The sequence below is a fragment of the Ischnura elegans genome, chromosome 7, assembly GCF_921293095.1.
Source record: "Ischnura elegans chromosome 7, ioIscEleg1.1, whole genome shotgun sequence".
NCBI classification, from domain to species: domain Eukaryota; kingdom Metazoa; phylum Arthropoda; class Insecta; order Odonata; family Coenagrionidae; genus Ischnura; species Ischnura elegans.
The window spans coordinates 75,679,062-75,701,887 of NC_060252.1; the positions used below are offsets into that span (position 1 = coordinate 75,679,062).

At 40.0% G+C, this 22,826-nt stretch overlaps 1 protein-coding gene across 5 annotated transcripts in view; it reads right to left on the reverse strand.

The window, feature by feature from the left end:
* The window catches only part of LOC124162409 (protein goliath-like), a 321,197-nt gene that overhangs the window by 260,230 nt on the left and 38,141 nt on the right, over positions 1-22,826 (reverse strand). The gene's annotated exons all lie outside the window — the stretch shown is intronic.

Below are 22,826 nucleotides of genomic sequence, written 5' to 3' on the forward strand. Positions count from 1 at the left end.
ATCAGTCCATTTGCCCAAAGATATGGCCGATTAAGTTATTTCGCCTCCTAATTAGGGTATTAATCCTCCTAATTCAATCGATTCGGCTTTTACTTTGTGAAAATCCATGTTGAAATGAAAATACACAACCCTGGTAACTTTTATAATTTTCCAGTACATAATTTTCCAGTGAAAATTTACCAGGGTTGTGTATTTTCATTTCCTAATTAGGGTTTTCGTAAAGCATCTCTTTTCCCCTACTATTCTTGAGACCTCCTCATTGCAAACTCGATCGATCCATTTCAGCCGGAGTCATTTTTACAAACATGCTACACTACCACTAGATAAAGTATTAAATCACTCTATATCATTTCGTAGTCTGATTTTTAAGCAATTAACCAGATTCCTAGGTCAAAATCTACACCAGAATCTAATTTGAAACAGATTTTGCGTACAAAATAATAGGCGCCCTGTTCGTCCATTCTCCTATAGCGTAAATGAAACAGTTCATGCACGAGAGATATTTTTTTAACCACCGAAAGAGAAACTAAATGGTCTGCTGAGCAGTAGGACTTCATCTGATCAGTGGTATATCCGACTGCAATTTGTTGTGAGCTAAATGACCTTATCGCTGAAGAGTATAGTAGTTTGGCAAGCAAATCACATTTTCACGAAAGCTTCACGTTGGCTTGAAGAGCAACCTCAAAGCAGAAGAAGAATAAATGAAGATGGCATTGATTGCTCTCCATTTGCTATGATGAAAGCTCAAAAATTAACACTGACATTGTCCATAAGTAACATGAATTTTGGACAACTCATAGCAATTAAAAATAACTAAATACATATTATTATTATTATTGCGTATTCATTAAATATACCGACAGGGTTAAAAACAACCTGTACAGGACGTATCGATACGATGTTCATCCGAAGTACGTGAAGAATATACCGATGAGAAAGATTTGAAAGAAATAAAAAGAGGCTAATAGGAGAAATTACAATCATGTGGAGATATTGGCAAGCGATGTCACTGAGGTAAAACAACATGCCGACGACGTTGAAAAAGGAGAGAGTGTTGATTTAACAAAGGAGAGGTACGAAGGTTGAATACACATTAGACAGCCAGAAGGAGGGCAAAAACACCAAGTGAGTTCCTTAAGATTCGAAAACGGAATACGAAAGAAATATGAAAGTATATTGACAAAGCTCATGAAACGAAAATTCTTTTCAAGGAAAGTCTAATTCTGTACAAACCTTGAGTTTTAAACGGCTACATAGGAAATAAAGAATGTTCCAGAACGGCACAATGTAGCAATGAGAAGAAACCTACCGATACCAACCAATAAGAAAATTACCTAGTTATACAAATACTAGAATCAATCAATGATGATAAAAATACATTTTCAAGTACATATATATGAACAAGCTTAGAAGAGACTCACACGAGCATAATAAATAACACTTCATATTGCCCTGGGGTGGGTACACAAAAACAGTTAGACAGTACAAACAAACCAAAAATTTAATAAAGGGATTGCCCCCGTAAGCTACGTCTTTTCCGTACTATCCCTCTTTAGCTACATATTGTAATTTTTCATCTATTGTTTATTTGTACTAAGTATTTTTGTGTGCACACCCTCGGGCAATAAGGATTATTATTTACACATGTATATCCATATGAAATTAATGTATTAATAAAATACTGTTGAAGATCAAGATGATATTTACACACAATGCTTTCATTTATACATTCCACCAACGGATTTGAAGTTAGACGTGGGTGGGTGTGGGTATTATTTTCCTAATATTTTAATAAAAAACCACCAAGGACACTTATGTGAAGAGAGAAAGGTGTGGCTACACGGCAGTGGTGAAAAGCCGTTAATAAATAACATTAAATATGCTTGCCCTCCGTCGAAGGCTAAATCGAAGGAGAGGCACACGAGACTGGAAAAAGAAAACACAATCCATCGACTTGGCTCGCGATCCATTCGCCATGAAAAATGTATGAGAACGCTCGATTGGTGATTTCCCCCCTCGATAAATACGAAAGCCAAGCCAGACCCCTTGGGGGCATTCCGAAATAGACGGAGAAAGGACGACTCGATCACCACGGGAGAATTGAATCCAAAGGTGCAAGGTGGAGGCAAACGAAGTCTTTTCGCATTCTACGAGGCAGACGCCCGCGCCGAATGGAAGATTAAGGACTACTTAGCTCGCGCGGCAGAAGAATGTGCGACTATTGTTGCGACCAGATAAATATTAATGGAGAAATCAGGACCTTGCTATGAGCGCCTTCAAGGAGGTATTTTTACTTATCCTTGGAGCCCACAGAATGCTTCCGCTACACCTCCGTGTACATCAGCTATCTCGAACGGTGTAACAGCCATTATCTTCTCATTGTTACCGTGCACTTTGGGAACTTCTTTTACTTCCTACACAGCCTTTTTAACTTAAGGTTATTCCAGGATTAGTCTTCCCATGAAAAGTATGTTTGGTCCATGTGATTTTTCAATATTCTTATGTTATATTTCTTTCGTATTTCTTTATTTATATTATATTTCTTTCGTATCCTATTTTCGAACCTTAAGGAACTCCCTTGGTGTTTTTGCTCTCTATTATTTGACTAGGCAGCAAAGTTAGGAAGCCCCGCTGTTCAATATCGACATATTAACACGCAAGCCGCCTCAGCAGATGTGTGGCAGGGGATGTCAGGACACCAGCCATTGACAAATTAGAAGGAAAATGCACTAAATAAATTACGCCTGGCATTTATTAAAGTCCTTTATTGTTCGGGGGAAAGTCCATACCTAACTGTCCGGCAAAATATCTCTTTTAATTTATCGTTTCTGTCGAACCTGGAAATGTGGTAGGGTTATAATATCAAGTTATCCGAGTCGCTCTTTAAGGTATCCATTCTCAATTGCTCCAGCAATCTAAGCCTGATGCGCAGCCTATGAGTCTCTAGCAGATCCCAGCCTAATTAATGATATTTCGCTGTATTATGATTCATCTAAGGAGTCTCCGCCAAGTAATTCCTATAGCAGGAACATTAAAAATTTAAGTAGTCCCCATAACACAATTATTACCGCCAAATGCGCTAATATCAATCAGATATTTTTCTAAACAATTTTCATCCAAGTACTAGTCTGACGAATCTCGCTATAACTATGGCGGGTGGTTATTAACTGCGGAAATGGCATCAGTTCAGACTTTTCCCTTCGCTCATGGAGAGTAAAAGTCAAGGATTACAATACATGAAGGTAAATGCGATGATTTTCTCGGTGAAGTCGTCCGGATAATCTGGTGAAGGGCTTCGCGTGTGTTCGTCAACCGCAATACATATACTCGAAAACAAACTTCCTTTTGTCCCTATACTATTAATTAGAGCCACGGAAGGCGAATTACGTTAACTCGTAATTGATACGCCCTTCAATCTTGTTTCACCTACATCCGTCATGGCCTTTTTGCATGCCTTTCGATCCAATTATGACGACCTTCGAAAGAATTAGCACCTCTGAGTCACCTCTCGGGTCAATGACAAATGACACTGCATGTTGCTGTACCTTAAAAAATCGTAAAGAGGAATGAACCAGAGGTCAGCATTGATGTGGGTTCTCTGCCTTAATTGTTGCAATACACCTCATTGAATTTTTGACTTTAAATTATAAATGAAACGACATATAATTCAAGCGACAAATCCATAGGGTAATCTTAATATAAATAAATTGGTAATAATTGAAAATATAAATTAATTAACCACCTAAGAGAGAAATACCGCGTGTGAAATAACAAAAAAAATATCTAAAATCTGGTGACACTAGGTCACAATTCGCCAATCATTTGAATAAAATAGATCACAGTTGTGACAAAGTAGAATAAGTAGTGACTTTACTCCACAAGTTCTCTACGTTAAAATTACGGGTAAAAAACCTGGTTTCCTGGAGCAGCTAGAAATTACACTGTTCACCTAAAATGATACTGATATCCCTCTGAAAGAATGTGTGTTTTCTTATCACACTTCATCCAGTCCCTACCGTTTTTATTATACTACTACTACTGCTCATTATTATACGAGTGTAGAGCAAAAATGATTTTTGCTCCAGAATTATGGTTCCAACCAGCCAGAAACAGCGCAGCAGATATTGTGGTAGGCAGAAAAATCCCAAAGGTAAAAGAAAGTTATTACCGAGCAAAGAGATGCTAAACTTAAAGAAATCCATTAGCATGAATAACATCTGGTGATTGTTAAGCACGCCCTCGATCGACGCGCCGAGAGAAAGTGCGGACGTCGAGAGAAGCAAGAACTATGGGAACTTGAACGTCGAATATCAATGTCCGTTCTTTTCTTCAAGGCGAAGAGTTGCTTCCATGCCGGGTGTATTTTTATGCGGCATTTCCCGCCGTCGTGATGACTTCGTTCAAGTTCACCGAATGATCTTAATGATCACCCACGGCCTCCCCGCTTACTTGCTGCCAAGCGAGCTTCATTCCGTCCGCCATTTAAATAAACATTGAATGCAAATAGGCTCAAGTTCGAATTTGATGAATACCATTTCAAAGCCACTACAAATTTTGAATTGCTTTTTGGGGAAGAGAACTCATGATGATCAGCAAAAGTTTGATATTAATTATGCTGAATCGGAATAATCGGATCTAACACTACTTACCTCGAATAACATACGAGGACGAATGGTGTTTCGTTCGGAACTCTCGCTTTTAACAAACATCAAGGATGAAGCTCGCAATGAAAAAATATTTGACTTAACCGGCATACGAACCCAGATTTCCCGATTGCAGGTCAGGCGTGTCAGCTAGGTACACCCCTAAGCCATCTTCTTAAAGCAAATTTCAGGACGGGATGATATTTTTTCAAGGTGCGCTTCTTTCAATGAAAGCCTCAAGCTCCGAAAGTAATGGCAGCGAAAAGTTCCCCATTTTTTAATAAATACTCTCTGCAATACTGTATTATAATACAAGTACACAGAATAGAATACGTTAATGCACACTTCGAGTTTTATGGATGACAGCATGCGAGTGATCCGCTCTCACAACTGATTTGCCCTGAAATTCAGGTCACTCTGCCCCCAGCGACGCCAGCGGGGTAAATATATTTAATGCTCGGGGTTAGCAACAAACTTAGAGGCTGACTATAAACATTTTGAATTCAATATTCGCGAGAAACACTTCTAAATCCTTTCCATTTTGATGAAAATTGAATTTCCGAACATGGCAAAGTAAAACGTCTAAGGACGATGTCCACTCCATGGCAATGAAACGTAAAATTCCAATATTGAGGACATGAGCTAAATATAACTAATGAGTAGGCAATACCTATCAAGAGCAAACTGCGTGACAAATGATCCGTTTAATGCAAAATGGCTTTTCCTCCTGTTTTCACGACATCAGTAAGAAATATTTCTATTCATTCGGTTGGAACGGCATCGTAGAATGAAAAACTAGTGTATTTCACTTCTCAGGGCATGACATGACAGGCATTCTTTTCAAAACAATGGGAAAATATTTGGGATTTCCGACGCTTATCCGATTCAATGATACGCGACTCTGTTATGACGATAGGAACTTAAAAGAAGGGCTAGCTTACATAATGACTTCGACTGCCACTTGAGCAACGGCATTTCAGCCGCTTCGATCATGCAAATTGCTACTTGTACACAAAAGAGTTGCGTAATTGCTATTTACGCGTGAATGAGTTTCTTTTCACTCCTCCGCACATTTCCATAGCAACGCTTCTCATCAAGAAAGAAATCGATCACGAAAGGACGCGACGGGCGGTTTAGAGGTGCGTCAATCCCAGATGCTCCATGGGAGGGAGAGCCTGGGATTAATACGTTCTCCCTGGTAATGATTCCTCTAAACGAGGAAACTAAAATTGCAACTCGAGCAGAGCAAAATATATATTTATGAATAAGTATTGTTTGCATGATGACAACAGCAGATATTATAGGAAGGAGTCGTTGGATCGACCGAGTGCGCCATAATGAAGTCTTAACAAGTAGGAGACAATAGGGGTTTAATAAAATCTTTCAGAAGATGACGGACCATCTTTATCGGTCATCTCTTGAGGCACATTGGCTTGATGAAGACAACTGTCGAGAGACAAGTGGATGGCAATAACGGAAAAGGAAGATATCGAGCAAAATATATGGAACAGGTAAAGAAGGATGTGAAAGAGAAGAAATACGTAGGTGTGAAACGATTACATGACAAGAGAATAAAGTGGAGAGCTCCGTAAAACCAATTTTAGGATTGCAGGCGAGTAATATTGATGCTGCTCTCAACGTTAAAGTTAGCAAGAGTAAGAAATGGTGTATAGAATATCATTGACAGAGACTAAATCTTTGCCCACGGATGGAGTAAGTAGCCTATTCAGAAAGGCGGTTAACTACTTATTGTGCTGCCAGGACGGTTCGCAATATCTATAATAAATTGAGGATTTGAAAGAATGCTCTAAGGCAAAATTTAAACATGAAACGCAAATGCGATACGTAGGTACTAGCACTACATGTTTTAGCTTGCGAAATTAAAACGTGCTTTGAAAAGCCCCTTTCCCGACACGATTTTTCTATTTTTGGAGTGTTAGGTGGGTTGGTCCCTCCTCAGTACCACTGTCTTGTACGCCACTCTAGTTAACTGACTCCTTTTAATATCTAAAACTGTATTTATGCATCTTTACTCTCAAATTTTGCTCCTACACTTGCTTTTCCTCGCGCTAAGAAAGAGAAAACGCCACTTTTTTGAACTTCAAAAGCATTATCTAAAAAACTCATTATATTTCTGTTACCGACAGAAACGGTAAAATGAAGTTTATTGTGGCCAACGGATAGGTTTAAGATTTGTTTTTTCCACTGAAAAAAGTACTCTAACAAACGCTAGGTAGTCAAATCACTTCAACGCGAACCCTCCTTACAGTTAATTTTCTTCGCTAAGGGCTGGTATTCTCTCATCCCCTGCCACAGGTCAATTAAGGCGGGTCGCAGGCATGGGCGAAGTTGAGAGATTTATGTTGTGGGTGTGGGGTGCAGCATTCTTGCCGGGGGTTCCGGGGCTATGACCCAGTGAAACTAATATTCTATAGTCCCTAAGCTTTCTTGGATATTTTTAATAAGCCTCTCATAACAACATTTTCAATACTCTCTAGGACTAAAATTATATACCCCTTTGATGTTTTATTTTTCATGCATTTGAATGTACGGAGTTCGTACTTTTTTCGGACAAATTAAAATTAAATTTTGGGGGCCCGGGCTCCCCCTCCGCCTTCCCAAAACTCCTCGCATGCTTGCAGGTAGTATGTAGATGAAGAAACCACGCTTCAGCTGATTTTTTAGACCCACCAAAAGAAACTGAAGTTACTCCCTTGAACTACTTGGACTCGGCAAGGACTGAAAGAAAATTCGGCAACCAATCATAACAACTGAGCATTGATAAAAATGGCCTTGATATCACTTGAACGCAAGGTCATTAACCGCGCTTATGCCAGCCTTAAACAGCCAGCATTTCCCTTCTAAATTCTATCTGCCGTTTGAGACATTAAAAAGTCGATACAATATATTTTCGCCAATGATGTGATTGAGCTAATCTTAAAAATTTCACGGACAGATCGACTTCCAATGGGCTTCAACGAACATCTTTCTGTGTGGTAATGGCCTAGTTTACGAATATACGAGGTCGAAGCCAACGATTTACGAATTTCGACCAGGATATGCCACGGATGGAAATCTGTAAACATACCCACACGGAATAAAATTAAACATAATCATCAGGTACAACGAGTGCACGAGCGAGCATACAGTAAATATAATTCAAACGCATAAACGGCACAGGAAGGTTTCTCGGGTTTTCCACCGGGTAATTGACTCCGTCTCCCGATGTTTGAAGAGCGACTTGCTCTTCATCTTCAGTGGATCTTCACCTGAGAAAGAAGAGCAAAGTCGCTCTTCGAAACGTGGGGAGACATGGAGCCTATTACCCGGTTGAAAACCCGAAAAAACCTTTCTGCACTTGATACGCCGAGAGAAACTAAGTTTTTAGAGCATGAACGGCAGTACTTTACCGCATGTGACTAGTGAAAACGGAAGATGACTGAATTGAAATAGACTCAAGTTCGGCGATAAACACCGATTCCAGCTTTCAAATGGAGCTTAAAAATATCGTAAGGCCTGTTTACACGGTACATTAACACGTACGGGTTAATGTCTAAATGTATGAACGCGAGAATGAACGCCAAAATGCACCGTGTAACCACTCAACTTGTGCGAATGCATGCACAAAAAATAGAACCTGTTATAATTTGGTTCATGCATTCGTACATGTTCCGTTCCGGTCCACAAAAATCATTCACGCAAACGTACATTAACTCGTACGTGTTTATGTATCGTGTGAACAGGCCTTTACACGAGGTATAACTTTAAAGATATCGATTTGCAGAGGAATTTATGGGAGTCAAAAAGATGTTCTCGGCCACCTCAAGAAGATTTATATTTTCTTAATGAGTCAAAATAAAAAAAACAATCTACCTTATCCACAAATGAGACACATTAGCCACTGGTACTTTTATCATACACGACCATTCGACAACCAAAACTATGAGATAACTCGTAGGTGGCAGGAGACTAGGAGACAACTCCTCCACTATTCCATAAATTTCGACATTCACTTAAAAACTGTGTATTGTTGGGAGGACAAAGCCCACGCCTATCAAATTAACCTTTGATCAAACAAAGGGTGAATGGATCTACATCTACATAATACCCTGCGAGCCACCTCTAGGGTGTTTGGCAGGGGGTGATCAATCACCAGCATGCAGCATGCATTTGGACTCCCACATGCACACCACACCGTCCAGAGAACGTCCCGTATAATAACAAACTATACTACTATATGCTGTTAGAAATAGAATATAGAATAGAAATTCAGAAACATGCAATAAGTTTTACATAGGTTAGTAAGCTACACTACAAGTCATGCAATCTATTTACGAGTTCTATTGCTGCCGTTATAATCTCTTATCGATCGTGGAAAAAATGACATTCGGAATTTGTCTGTTCTGCAATCTATCTCTCTTATTTTATTTATATGATCTGATCTTCCGTAGTACGTTGGCGTCCGCAAGATATGGTTAACTTCGTCAGAAAAGACACTGCTCTTGAATTTATCGAAAAGGTTTAGTCTATTTTTCAATCTACGGTCCGACAGAGATTCCCATCCGAGTTTATCTAAGAGGTCAGTTACACTAACAAGACTATCGTAACGACCTTTCACATACCTGGCAGCTCTTCTTTGCACGCGTTCTAACTCTGTTATTAAGCCTTTTTTCATGAGGGTCCCAAACACTGGCAGCGTATTCCAAATGTGGTCTAACGAGGGAAAAGTAGCTAATTTCTCTCACTTTGTCGTCGCACTTTCCTAATATTCTTTTAACAAAACCCATTCTACTTGCTTGACTAGTTTGATCGGTTATTTCTCGAATATGTTTATTATACGATAGATCATTATTGAGCCAAACCCGTAGATATTTCACGGATTCAACTGTCTTTAACTGGGTGCCCCGAATGATATAGTTACGCTGTAGGGAGTTATTCTTCTTCCAGAAATTCATTACGACGCATTTTTCCAAATTTAATTCTAACTGCCAAGCATCGCACCAAGCTTGGATAGTAGCAAGGTCATTCGTTAGTTCATCTATATCTTTGCTGGAACGGATTTCTCTGTAAACTACAGCGTCGTCTGCAAATAATCGTAACTTACTCTGCACTACCTCGCCAATGTCGTTTATATAAAGTCGTCGTCGGATGCAAGTAATAATTGCCATTCATGTTCCATGAACATGAATCAGCGAACGAATGACCAAGTTCCTCATATACGGACCTGGCTAACGACATAATATCCACTCAGGTTTATTGAGACGCTTAAAAGGGACACAAAAAAATACAGAACAGTATGTATGTATTTCCCAAAGCCTCCTGAATCCTGGACCACTATTCCCTCAGCTTCCTTTTCCGTATCATCTTTGGAGGGTCAAGCCGAAAATAAACAACCTAGCCGATCACTTACTACAAGGTTGACACCGTATCAAGATGATACCTCAATTCCGCTTAATCTCTTATGGTGACGTGTAACGAATTTAAACTTTACGCTATCATCTAGAAATGTTCACGGTCGGTAGTGAGTCAAAATAAGTCTGAGTATGTAGAATAAGCAATTATCATCTGAGGATATAATGGGAAAATTTTCAAATTTGAGATACATGTTAAAATTACCCAGGGCGTACATTGTATAAACTGAAAATTTCACAATGATATATTGGGTTTTGCGCAAGTACTACGTCACCAAAAATGAGAGATCTAGTGGGAAGAATGCATACTCCTTACCGAATAGAATGGACCGATGTGAAAACGAAGTTCAAGAAAACTTAAAGGCGTGTATGAACAAAATTTCTTACGGAGACAACATTTCGAGGTTTTTCACTGCCTCTAGGGAAAACGAAAAACCCCCTCTAGCGGCCCACGGAATAACTGAGCGTGAACTCTGGCAACTTGAGGACAAACATGCAAGCAGTCTTTCGAAATCGTATCGGAAATGTGGATGGCATTCAGCCGGGCGGCGGAATTGAATGCCATTGGGCCGGGTGAGGGAAGGGGAGGAGAAGTTGGAGAGAAGGAGCGAACATATTCCGTGAATTCGTGAATTTTTATCGCGAGGAGGGTGATCAATAAGTAGGGGGCCCAACTCCTCACGCCCCTATCCCCTAATCGTCCAAAACCTTTTTTCTCGAAGCACGATTCCAAGGCGGCGCAAAATTTTCTGGAACCCCCCTCCCCCCCCCCCCCAGAACTTTATAATTAAGAAGAAAAAATAAAGCAGCCTTAGATAACCAAAACTCCAAATTCAACGTGGAACTGAATATTCAAAGCGTGTTCCCAAGAATATTACAAACGCCGTAGAAGACGCAATGTCACATGTCATTACTTCAAAAACAACCTACGACGGGTATCAACTACAAGGTGGAATAACTTGAAGCGGAGAGAGTCACTAGCCTCAATCCAAAGACGAATTAATCAAATTCTTTTTTCCATTGGAATTCATGTAGAATAATAAAAAAACCCATAAAGCCGTAATAAAACATCAACCTATTCAATAAAAATTATTATTTACTAAGCACTGCTCATTCTTATCGTGCGTATTTTTATATATTTTATAAATGAGATTTTTTTGGAGTACTTGATCAAAATAGAAGGCTTTTCATAAATATTTTCCGTGATATTTTGTGATAACTCTAACGGAAATATGTCGAAAATTAAGAAATCAAAATAGGAACTGAATTGTGGTGGGGAATACAAATTTTGAATAAAGCTCTTTGCCCCATAGCCACGGAATTTTAAGCTTTAATGCAGGTATTACATAGGAAACGGTGAAGATTGAGGCAGAATGATCACACATCGAACTATGCACCGAGAACATAGATAAAAGTTGAAAGCAGATATTTGACCAAACGGCAATAATTTATGCGCTAAATAAGTCAATGTTCAGAAATAAAATTCAATGAGACTGACGGGAAGATATAGTTGATTCCTCCATTCCGAAAGATACCTCGTATCTACATCTACATGATACCCTGCGAGCCACCTCTAGGGTGTTTGGCAGGGGGTGATCAATCACCAGCATGCAGCATGCATTTGGACTCCCACATGCACACCACACCGTCCAAAAAACGTCCCGTATAATAGCAAACTATAATACAATATGCTGTTAGAAATAATAATTGAATTAATAAACATGCATTAAGTTTTACATAGGTTAGTAGGCTACACTACAAGTCATGCAATCTATTTACGAGTTATTTACGAGTATTGCTGCCGTTATAATCCCTTATTGATCGTGGAAAAAATGACATACGGAATCTGTCTGTTCTACCGTTATCTCTGTATCGAAGTATCCCAAAGAATAACAATATATTTTCGTATCCATCCCTGCAGGGCATATTTAGATCGTGAGCAGTTTGAGACAAACAGCGAAAAGGAACTGCAAGAGAAAACCTCACAAAATAGCTGAGGGCGTCGAGAGGGAGACTTGAGGAGGCAGACTGAGAAACCTTTGTCACCCCACGCGAGAACGAAAAACTTCAAGAAGGAACGAGCTGGATTCACTGATGTATGCAGCCAGTAGATAGCTCACGAATTAGACGCGGAAGACAAAAAGGTGGGGAAGACGAATGACGTCATTCTTACGTCACATTCCGGGAGAGAGAAAGGTGGGAGGTCTTTTCTTCATTTTTCTGGCGGCGAAGTGGGGAAAAGTTATCGTCATAATCGCCCCGGAAGCGAAATAGCTGACTGCGAGAATGCGGATGAGTCCAGAAAAAAAACAAATGAAGCCACAGAAATGAGAAGCCCCTTTTCCGCGGGTGATAAAGCATTAAGACCAAGACGGCACACTTCGCGCACGAAGGAGAACGCGAACCAAAAATACGCACTATTATTTTTTTCTCCCTATCGGCAAACATCTAAACTCATCGGCGATAACGAAGTTAAGTCCTCAAAAGAAGGGGGCGGGGGAGTAAGGAAACGATTCGTCGTATATTCCCACCCGCTACTTTTTTTTCCTCTGAGAAGCGTCAGCAGTCTTCTGCCCTTCGCTCCGCAAGATACCAAACACACATTTGCGTCACGGAATAACAATCACTGCTCTCAAGTTCAATGCTTTCCCTCAGCGATGAAGTACGAGACAATTCGGGTCAATACAGCGTCATCGAAGATGAGTAAAAAAAATTGATCACCAGGGTTGAAGGTGGCCGAAATTTTCCATGCTCATATCCCATCTCAGTAAAATGCAATGCTCAACATTTGCCATCAGATGAACCAATAATTTCGTTGAGTTTTGATTCTCTAAGCAAAAAAAACTGAGGAAAAAGGTTATCCCAATAACGCTATCAATAGAAAATATATCATAATTGAAATTTGAAACATTATCCACAAGACGACTTAGCTTGGTTGAAATATATGACGACGGATTAAAAAATGGAGGCATTATTTAACACTTATAATTTTAAGTTATCTTGAGAGATTTATGCGATGAAGTAGGAGAAACTCTTCTAAAGCATAAGGCAAAAATCATAATTACATCCAAAAATTATCAGCAACGATAGCAAATTTTGGTCGGGTAGCTGCATACGCATAGCTTATACCTTTCCCCGAGTGACCGTCATAGGCGTATATACCGTGCGGTGTAAACTATGTGCGATTACACGACAACGATCAAATGAGATTTCAGTTGTAAAAAACGCAAATTAGACACAAATTTTCCAGAAAAAATCCATTACTGAGAGCAATAAAAGGTGAAGAAATACATCCGATCCTACTAGCGAAAAGTCCAAGGATTTGATATCATCGCAAATAAAAATATGTATTCCAATTGATCAGGCAACAATTAGCCTTACCACGAAAGGTATTACAGAAAGTTCCTCGAATATTTTTAATGAAAAAGATATTTTAGCAAGTTGCCGACCCTGGGATAGTAATTAGGATGTTAAATAATTACCTCATTATTCCTATTCGACTTGAGCGAGATAAATGCACATTATTCCTGGATTAAAAATTCTCAGGTTTCATTAGGGTGTCAAGCGAACGGAAGAACAACCTCTGAGAATATATGTACGACGCTTACCATGTCTGATACGTTAGGTAGGTATAAACGGTCGTATCTTTGTCAGAACGGAAAGGGTATGGACATTGGTCACGCTCCGTTTCTGAGTGGGCAGTATAAATCCACCTTAGTCACACAACCCAAAAAGAAAATGAAAAAATAAGCTTTTTTATGTTCACTAATATGTTTTGAAAAAGCACGACCCAGGTTTCATAACATGATTACACCGTCAGACCTGACCTGACGATGCTTTCTCGGACATGACGATGTAACCATATTATGAAACTCGCGCCGTGCTTTTTCAAACATATTAGTGAACATAAAAAAGCCTATTTGTTCATTTTCTTAGCTAAAAAAGTTTATCCTTTTATTTTCCATGCTTAAAATGTTTCTCGCAGTTAAACCTGAAATCATCAGTTAGGCCGTAAAGGAAACAGCCGGCTTGCAACTTCGTTGCCGGGGCAACGGAAGACAGAGGGAGGAGGAGGGTGGGAGGCGTGCAGACAGAATCCTTGGTCGAAGGCTAAGGCGCTCGCAAACAGGTGGGTCAACTATCCGCCTGTGTGCCCAATGCGTCCTCCAAATTCTACCCCCACCAATTCTCTCCCCGACCTTTCCAGCCCACACCGTCTTGACTCCCGTCCAAAACCGACAAAATGCCACTGCCGACTTGGATTTATACTCTGGCAAGCGAGGACCGACCTAAAGATTTTATGAGTAGCAATATCACCTTGGCGAAACCATGCTGCTAAGGTTAAGAACCCGAAGACCTCGCGGATTCTTCAAGATAAATAGGAGACGTTTCATGCCTGACCTTCAAAGCATAACTACGTAGGACACCTGCCTTAGAGGAACCCGGATTTACCTTGGGATCTGCACTGGCACCGGTCCAACAGTTTACTCATCAGTAACTCAGGTATTGCCTTTATATCAACCTCACCTTCTGATTATTCGAGAGAGGAAATGAATTGCGATAATTATCTTACTGAGGCATTATTTGAATTAAAATATTATACGATTAATCACATCCGTCACTGTAGTGAACTGGCCTAACGACCGTGAAGAAAATTAATTGAAACGTTCAATTTGGATCGCACACATTGGATGTATCTTCGCATTTACATGTGTTATATGAACCACTTACACAAGTTTGAAGTTCATGGGAAAAATGTATGTTGCTCAGGCTGTGGACTGGCACACCGGTGACGACATACGCTAGGCTGCCGAACAGCGGAACACTACCGATCTACCATCGGAAACTACCAGGGACGTATGCGAGAAGAGGCGAGCCTCGCCCTACCTCCAGCAAGGGTGAAAAAAAAAGAAAAATTAAGTATTGATGACTGAATTAGTTCAATGAGTCACACGCGAGTGATATACAGTCATATGTATTGCAATTTGTATAAATTTAAAAGTAATAGATCATGAGCGAGGTATGGACGCTGACAGCAGCAGAGAAGTCAAGACTGGAATCACTTGAAATGTGGGGCTACAAAAGAATTACAGAAATAAAATGGATGGACCGTTTAAGTAATAAAGAAGTGCTTCGAAAAGTGGGCGAAAAGAGAAGTTTTCTAAAATTCTTAACGAGAAGACGGGAAACGGACATGGGGGTTGATAAATCGGCGACGAAAGGAGCATAGTGGCCGAACATCGGAACACTACAGCTTTGCTAATGAGAACTAAATCGTCACGGCAATTGAAGACGATTCCTCTTAAGCAGGCGTTGCGAGACCCTTGACATCGTCATGACCACAAATAAAGGTATGCCTGCCCGTCGCAGTTACACTTGTAAAATCATCACCAACATCAGTCATTATACTTCTCTGAGATCTGAGTCGCGTGGATTTCAATTCTTTGGTGCCCTAAACCCGATTCCGGGAGACGCAGCCACTCGAGTCTCCCTCCTTGATTGTGTCGATCACGACATAGGAAATTCATTGGTGTAAATGGTACCATTATACAGCATATTCTACGTATTTCAATTGCTGCACGAAAATGTTTAAAGCTAAAAGAGATTATATCAGCCTCCCCACCAACATGGAAGAAATGGACATGAAAGATATTGGTTTTTTCTCAATCCATTTTCTTTCAGTTAACAGCGGAACACTGAAGTATCACTAATCGTAACTACATCACCAGGGCAAATGAAGACGATCCTACTTAAGTAGGCGTTGACCTTGTTCCTCCTGAGTTCCTTGATCTTTTTATGACCAAAAATACACGGTAAAATGTATCGCATACTCGAAGTATTTCAATTGTTAAACGAAAAATATTGAGAAATAGAGATTATCTTCCATGTCAACCCTTCCCAAATGGAAGGAAAGGTAATAAAAGGTATAGCCACTCAATTCTAAAGAGGAAGGAAATGGCGCGTCATAACGGGTGGTTAGCCCACTGAATCTTGTAGATGACGAAGAGATGATGGCCAGGATCTTGCCCTTGAGAAGTCCACCACAATACAAAGAAGACGATGACGGCCCAAGCTCGGAAGACTCCGCCCTCCATAAGGGGAGTCACGCGATTCTCCAATCCGAAAGAAACTGCACCTCCCTACCTCTTTATTCCCAGGATAAGAGACCCGGGGACCCTTAGAGGTGTGTCCCGGTTCGGGCGAGGAAAGTCACGCGCGGCGCCTGGACGAAATTGGGAACTCCACAACGAAGGGTAAACAGGATTTTATAGTGTTTTTTTTTTGGTCCGTGGCGGAGGGGATGGGCGTGGCCACAAGGTTTTATTATTCGGTTCTCGCGGCGATAGAGGGGTGCGGGGGGTTAATCTTCGGCACCTTGGCCGAGGACAATATCTTCTCCCCTTTTCCCAATTCCAGAATCGATCAATGCTACCACCCCCTTTTCATGGTTGCCTTTTATTTTCGGTCGCCTCATCAAGCAATTCAATCAATTCGAACTTGACTTGAAGGCTTAGGTCAATCGACCCAAGAGGAGTATACGCGACAGCTGATTGGAATCCAGCTGACTCTATTGCTTGCAAGATCTTTCAAGAGGAAATTCCTTGCATCAAGGTCTCTCTGATATCACAATATTAGTCCACTGGGTTTAGTATATTAGATATTGCAACTGAAGGCCATGCTGGTATTAACACTGACTTTGCATATTTATATAATTCAATTGTTTCTATTCTACGTCAATTATTCTTCAGCAAAATGAAATATCCTCCATAAGTTACATATTTCACGCTAAAACCGTGGTGTTTTTAAGAATTGAAATAACTGTCAGTATTTAAAAATTCAGTAATTACTGCAATAAATAAGAACATCAGAGCTTGGCAAAAAGATATTCTTCATAAGTAACTTAAATGGGTTCATATTCAAATCTGCAAATGCAGAGAAAGAAAATTTTAGTACGACAATGTTCACAGACGAAGCACTAGGCTCTTTCCAGAAAATTATCTTGTGAGATATTTTCTACTTTATTTGCCAATTAGTTGAGATAGTTCTGTAGATCTTTTTTTTTAACACTACTCCAGTTAAGACTCGCAGAATTTTATTAAACAAGTTCGAGAAATATAATTTCATAGCGATGATTACCAGTAATTCTCTTTCGGATTCAGTGCTTTTCCTTTCCGTTCAATGTTAAATTAAAGACATGGCGATGCGCAAAGCTAAATATTTAGCCGGCGACATTTACTATCTGAAGATTAGACGGTCGTTGAGCCATATACAAAACAAGGTAAATTTTCCACACTCTCCGACGTTGATAGTGTATACCAAATAATACACAGACTTAAATAACGTGCTATTAACAGAGGGTTGATAGGACAGCTGAAAATTCATTCGACATTCTGGAGCCTCTCAAGCTCAAGAAAAAAATATTTCCAACTTCCGAGAAATCGATAAATTTTGCCGTAAACAAAATAATCAATAGGTTTTCTAAAAATACGTGTTTTATCTCACAAGCTCCGCGTCATCGACCTTCAACCATTTCTCTACGACGGACTATAGCTCAGGTTAAGAATTATTGATTGAAAGAATCAGCGCGAGAATAGATATCGCTATTACCTTATCTGCTCCATGACGAGATCCAGGGATCAACGTGATGTCGTCTCCGCCTTTGGATGTCCCTCAACTTCCAATACAATGTATATGAACGGAAAAAATAAGAAATCCATGATGCAAAATCTGGTTCTGTCCACAAATGGTAGGTTATCATATAAATTTATTTTCCAAAGTTATTTCCGAAAGATAAATTATTCGTAGCCAGGGTTAAATTGACTTCAAACTGAAATTCCCGCAAAATTATACCAGCAAGAGCGAATCCGCGAGAAGATCAGTACGCCGAGTAGTTATTCAAACCAAAATTAGCCTTGATAGCTTATACTAAAAATATAGGAATTAAATCCGTAGATGAGAAGTAACCCCAAGAAGTGATTTACGATCCTAATTATGATTCACATGTCCAAAGAAAAGTTTTAGCACGTTGACTTCACCAAACATATGTGTCTACAAAATACAGCTAGCTCGTGATAGTTATACCATGAAAATCTGAAGTCTAATGGTAAAAGCTTATTCTCATCCACGATATTTCGAGCAGGATGTGAAAACGAGTGGAAACCGATTGAAGAAAGCTTCTTACTGGTTTTAAAACTTCAGCAGACGACTAAGACAGAGTGAAAATTCTTATCGAATCGCCCAAAGGTATAAGTGCTCCGACCTAAAAATTTTCAAGGTGCTTTACCGCTTCCAAAATAAGAGGAAGTCCTTCTCAGGACATCCGTCTGCTGGAGGAAACCGAAATTTAGGGCATCAGTGAAGGGAGGTGAAACACGGTTCCTTTATTCGGTCGGGGAGCGAGGTGACACGACGGTGATGGACTGCTCCTGGCAAGGGCAATCTGTTTTGGAGGGAAGGGTCCTTGGCAATGATCTTTGAAAGCGCTTTTTTGGGTCGCCTATGTCGTGCGAGCGGATAGTGAATCTTCTGTGATAAATTTTACGGGAAAAATTGGTACAAAAGACCTACAGTCACTACAAGGAGCGTTTTGCACACCCTCTACCAGAATTATACTGGCCGCAAGAGACTCAGAATCTTAAAAAAAGATGTTAGGGTTATACATGCTACGATTACATAGCTCTGCAATTAAAACCAGACATCTCTAAAAGCGACACAAAGAAGATTCTAAGTATTCAGAAGATCCCTGAGGATTATGAGCAGGTCTTTCTTCGAAACGTCGGGAGACATGGAGTCAATTACCCGGTGGAAAAACCGAGAAACCTTTCTGCACTCGATAAGCCCGGAAAATCTAAGACCTTACATCATCTTAGCACCTCACTAGGTATCTAGATCCGACAGAAAAAATATATTATTTCTTTACTATCAATCCGGTAACTACCGGTAAAAATTATAAAATAAATAAGAGAGATATTTTGCCGAGAGGATAGGTATGGGAATTCCATATTTCCTGAAAAATTAAGAACTTAAATTAATGCTAAGGACTCAGTGGCAAAGTAAATCCAACACACACCTTTTCACTTCTCTGTAAACGGCTGGTGTCCTAACAACCCTATCAAACGTTGTTGAGGCGGCTTGCGACGTAGCATGAACATGCATGGTACCATTACACTGCCCCTTGAAAAAAATGGCAGATATCCACATTTCAAGTGTTTCATCTGTGTAACTACTCTGTTAAATTAAAATTTAATTTTTTTTCACATAGAAATGGAGTAATACCACCTTATAAGACCAACATTCGTCAAAATGACGGGTTTAGCGATTCTATTTTATTTGCAACGGCAACGCTTGTTTTATTCCGGAAATCACTACACAATATTACGTCTGGCCACTTTGATGTTTCAGTTATCACATTTATGTATTTCATTTTCCCCATTAAATTTTGAATGTAAATAAGAAGAATAACTGCATTACCGAGTTGGGTGAGGTAGGTCTTGGTAGGGAAGCATGAGCGACGTGATCGCTGTTAATTTTTTATTGTAAAGTGATTTATAATAAAATATTACTCAGATGTATTGATGAATAAAGGAAAAGGTTATATTTAATGGAGTTATAAATTAATTTTAAGATAAACGAAAAGTATTTAAAATAATTAATAACCGTCAAAATGACCCGTAATGGGCCTTCTAAGTAACCATACGACCCCGATCCTTCTAGCGTAGAGCGAAGAATGGGTAAGTGCCAGTTAAGGTCATACATGGCGTAAGTATCACGTTCAAGTTGGTGAAAACTCAGCCCTTGCCAAACACGCTCGAGGTGGCTTGTAGGGTCTTAGACGCAGATGCAGATTACCCCACTGAATGCCGGAAGGAAGATGAAAATCCATATCCCACGATCAATAGATAACCCGCTTCCTTTCAGAAATAGAGAGCATGGTTGCACAACGAGAAAGTTACAGTTAGGGTATGATAATTATTAAGAAACGCCTGGAAACACCGAAACGAGGTTCAAAAGCGGAGAACGGAAATTTCCGCTTTGATGTTGAGAAATTTCCTAGCGTGAGATGACACGCCAGAGGCGCGCCAGACTAATATTACTACCGTTCCACAGGAAACTGTTTGAGGCTCTTATGCAGCATCGCCGCGCTGGATGCAATACGCTCAAGTAGGAATTTCAAGTCAGATAGAAGGCAAGATCATGCCACAGGCAAGTAGGATCTAGGCATTCGAACAAAGGTTCCAAAATGAGATTTATAAGAATAAATTTTCCCATTCCGACGCACTATGACGTATAGGTAACTAAGGCGGTATAAATTTAAGCCATGCAAATATACTGGAATAGGAAATAATCGGTCGTACTAATATTTTATAAAAGAAATGTCTAAAAGACAACCAAAAACTTCCTAATATCAAATGCTAAAGAGGAAATCATAAAAAGATGGAAGACGCGCAAAGTCAACTAATAACTATACCACTTAAAATTATAAGAAAAAAATCGACTTTTCCAGGATTCAAATCCGTAATCTTCTCGTCGTTGTGCATAGGCGTTAATAGTTGCGTCAGATGACACTACTGTGGATGTGAAGAATGAAATCATATAAACTTACTCTAAAGATGAGCGATTAATACATATGTTAGCCGCTGGAAAGATGGCAAATTCTGCCTCTGAAGACCCAGGAATAATGCAAGAACGTATTATCATCTGGTTCTGATCTGCACTGTAATTTCAAGCCGATTGAGACGTGGGTTGAAAAATTAATTGAATTGAATTAATTGATTCCTTCCATGAAAGAGTAAAACAGACGAAGCAAGTTTAGAATTGACGTGTATCATCAGGTGACTAATTTAAAGCAGAAACACTAAAAAATTTAGATAATCACAGATTTTGACAGTTTACCTAGTAAGTTGGGACCGCTCGGTCACGCTACCGAATTGTGTGCACGGGAGAAATTAATTAATTTTAATTAATTTAGTCTAATTAATATTGCATGACTTTCAATGGAATTAACCCATTCTTCGCTTAACGCTGCAAGGACCGGAGTCGAATGGTTACTTAGAAGGACCATTACGCGTCATTTTGACGGCTAGTAATTATTTTTTATATTCCTTCGTTCATGTTAAAATTAATTTAACTTGTGTCGCCCTTACCGGTGGGTTTGGTACGAAATACCCCCACTTAAACGGACGCCCTGGGAAAATCAACTCTATTTATACTATTTAGAGTTTCAAGTCGAATATTTTTCTCCATTAAAACACGTTGGAACAAAATTTTATTCATCTGATTAAAGGGTATTATATTGTCATCAGAAGAAATCAAGTTTCCAAAATTTCATGTTGATCAGACAATGGGAAGTGGGTAAAAAATCATTTACAAATTTATGTTGATGAAACAGAAAAACAGACTAAGCATTTTGAGAAAAAACGTGGAGTAAAAAAAAGAGGGCGAACAGTGAGGTATATGTAGAGAATCGCGCCAGAAAGGGAAACGGCCAGCCGCAACGCACCGCGAGGTGGAGACGAGACGCGATTCCAAGAGTGCTCTTCCGACGATCAGAGTGCGGAAAGGAGGGAGATTCCGTCACGGAGGAAGGGAAAGCGATGCGTGACACTTTGCGTTGCCACCGTCCTCGCACGCGTCCCTCGAGAGACACGCGTGACACCAATGCGACTCCGAGAGAGAACAAGTAAGAGAGAGAGAGAGAGAGAGTTTTGAAGAAAAAGTCCATGCCACTACTTACACACCGCCAGCACAAGGCAAGCAATGCCTATTGGTTTCATAACAACCACGCTTACCCATACTCCGACGAACAGGACCAGTTTAACCCATTATAACCCAAAGTTACCTGTGATTAATATAAAAAAATTCAGTGCAAATTTTCAGCTGCATTCAGGAGAGATTTAAACTACGTGATATTTTGTGCCGTAAAGTTTAATGGCGAAATATGTAGCTGCTACAATAATTATGATTGAGTACAAAATTTTCGCATTTTTTATGAGAAGCCTTGAAATTTAATTTCTCCTAGAAGCAGCTCTGAGTTAGAAAGGTTGATGAGGCCGGGCAACCCGGGCGACTTCTTGGGGCGGCGTAGCTAGGGGGCGACCAAACGCCCAAACAGAAAAAAATGTTTGTACACACAAAAGGTGATGGTAAACAAACTTTTCCAGAACCTCAAAACTCAATCTTTAAAAAGTTTATCGAAGTCAAAAAAAAAAATCCTGTGGGATGTTCCCTGGACCTCCGTTTAAGTGGGGGAGGTGTATTTAGTACAAAACTCACCGGTATGGGGGCAGGACAACAGCAGTTTCCCCGGGTAAATATTTGCCTTGAGCCGGCCCTGCCGACATGGAGGGAAATTGTATGATGAAGTGCCCCAAAAGCCGTAACGTATTCCACTTGTCCGTTTTGGTTTGCGGGGATACTGTACTGGTTTGCGGGGATGGAGTAAAGACCGCCGGGACCAAACACAGCCTCTCAAACGGCAAGCCTTGACAATCACGCACACACAGGTACACACAAGCTAAAAATGACAGGAGAATAAGCTCAAGAAGACCAGGTCAACGTGGATACTCCGAAATAATTATGATCCGCTAGGGTTCATTTCAAGTATCTTTGCGCCTGGGAGGCAGGTCCAAGTTTTTTGGGGGATGAGAGCGGAGGGCACATGAATTCCTGAATAACAATTAAAATGTGATAGTCTTAGCCTAGCCTCCCGGAAATTCAGTCGCTTTCAGACCTCCACGATATACGCTTCGTAATTTAGCTGTTTCCAAGTGGG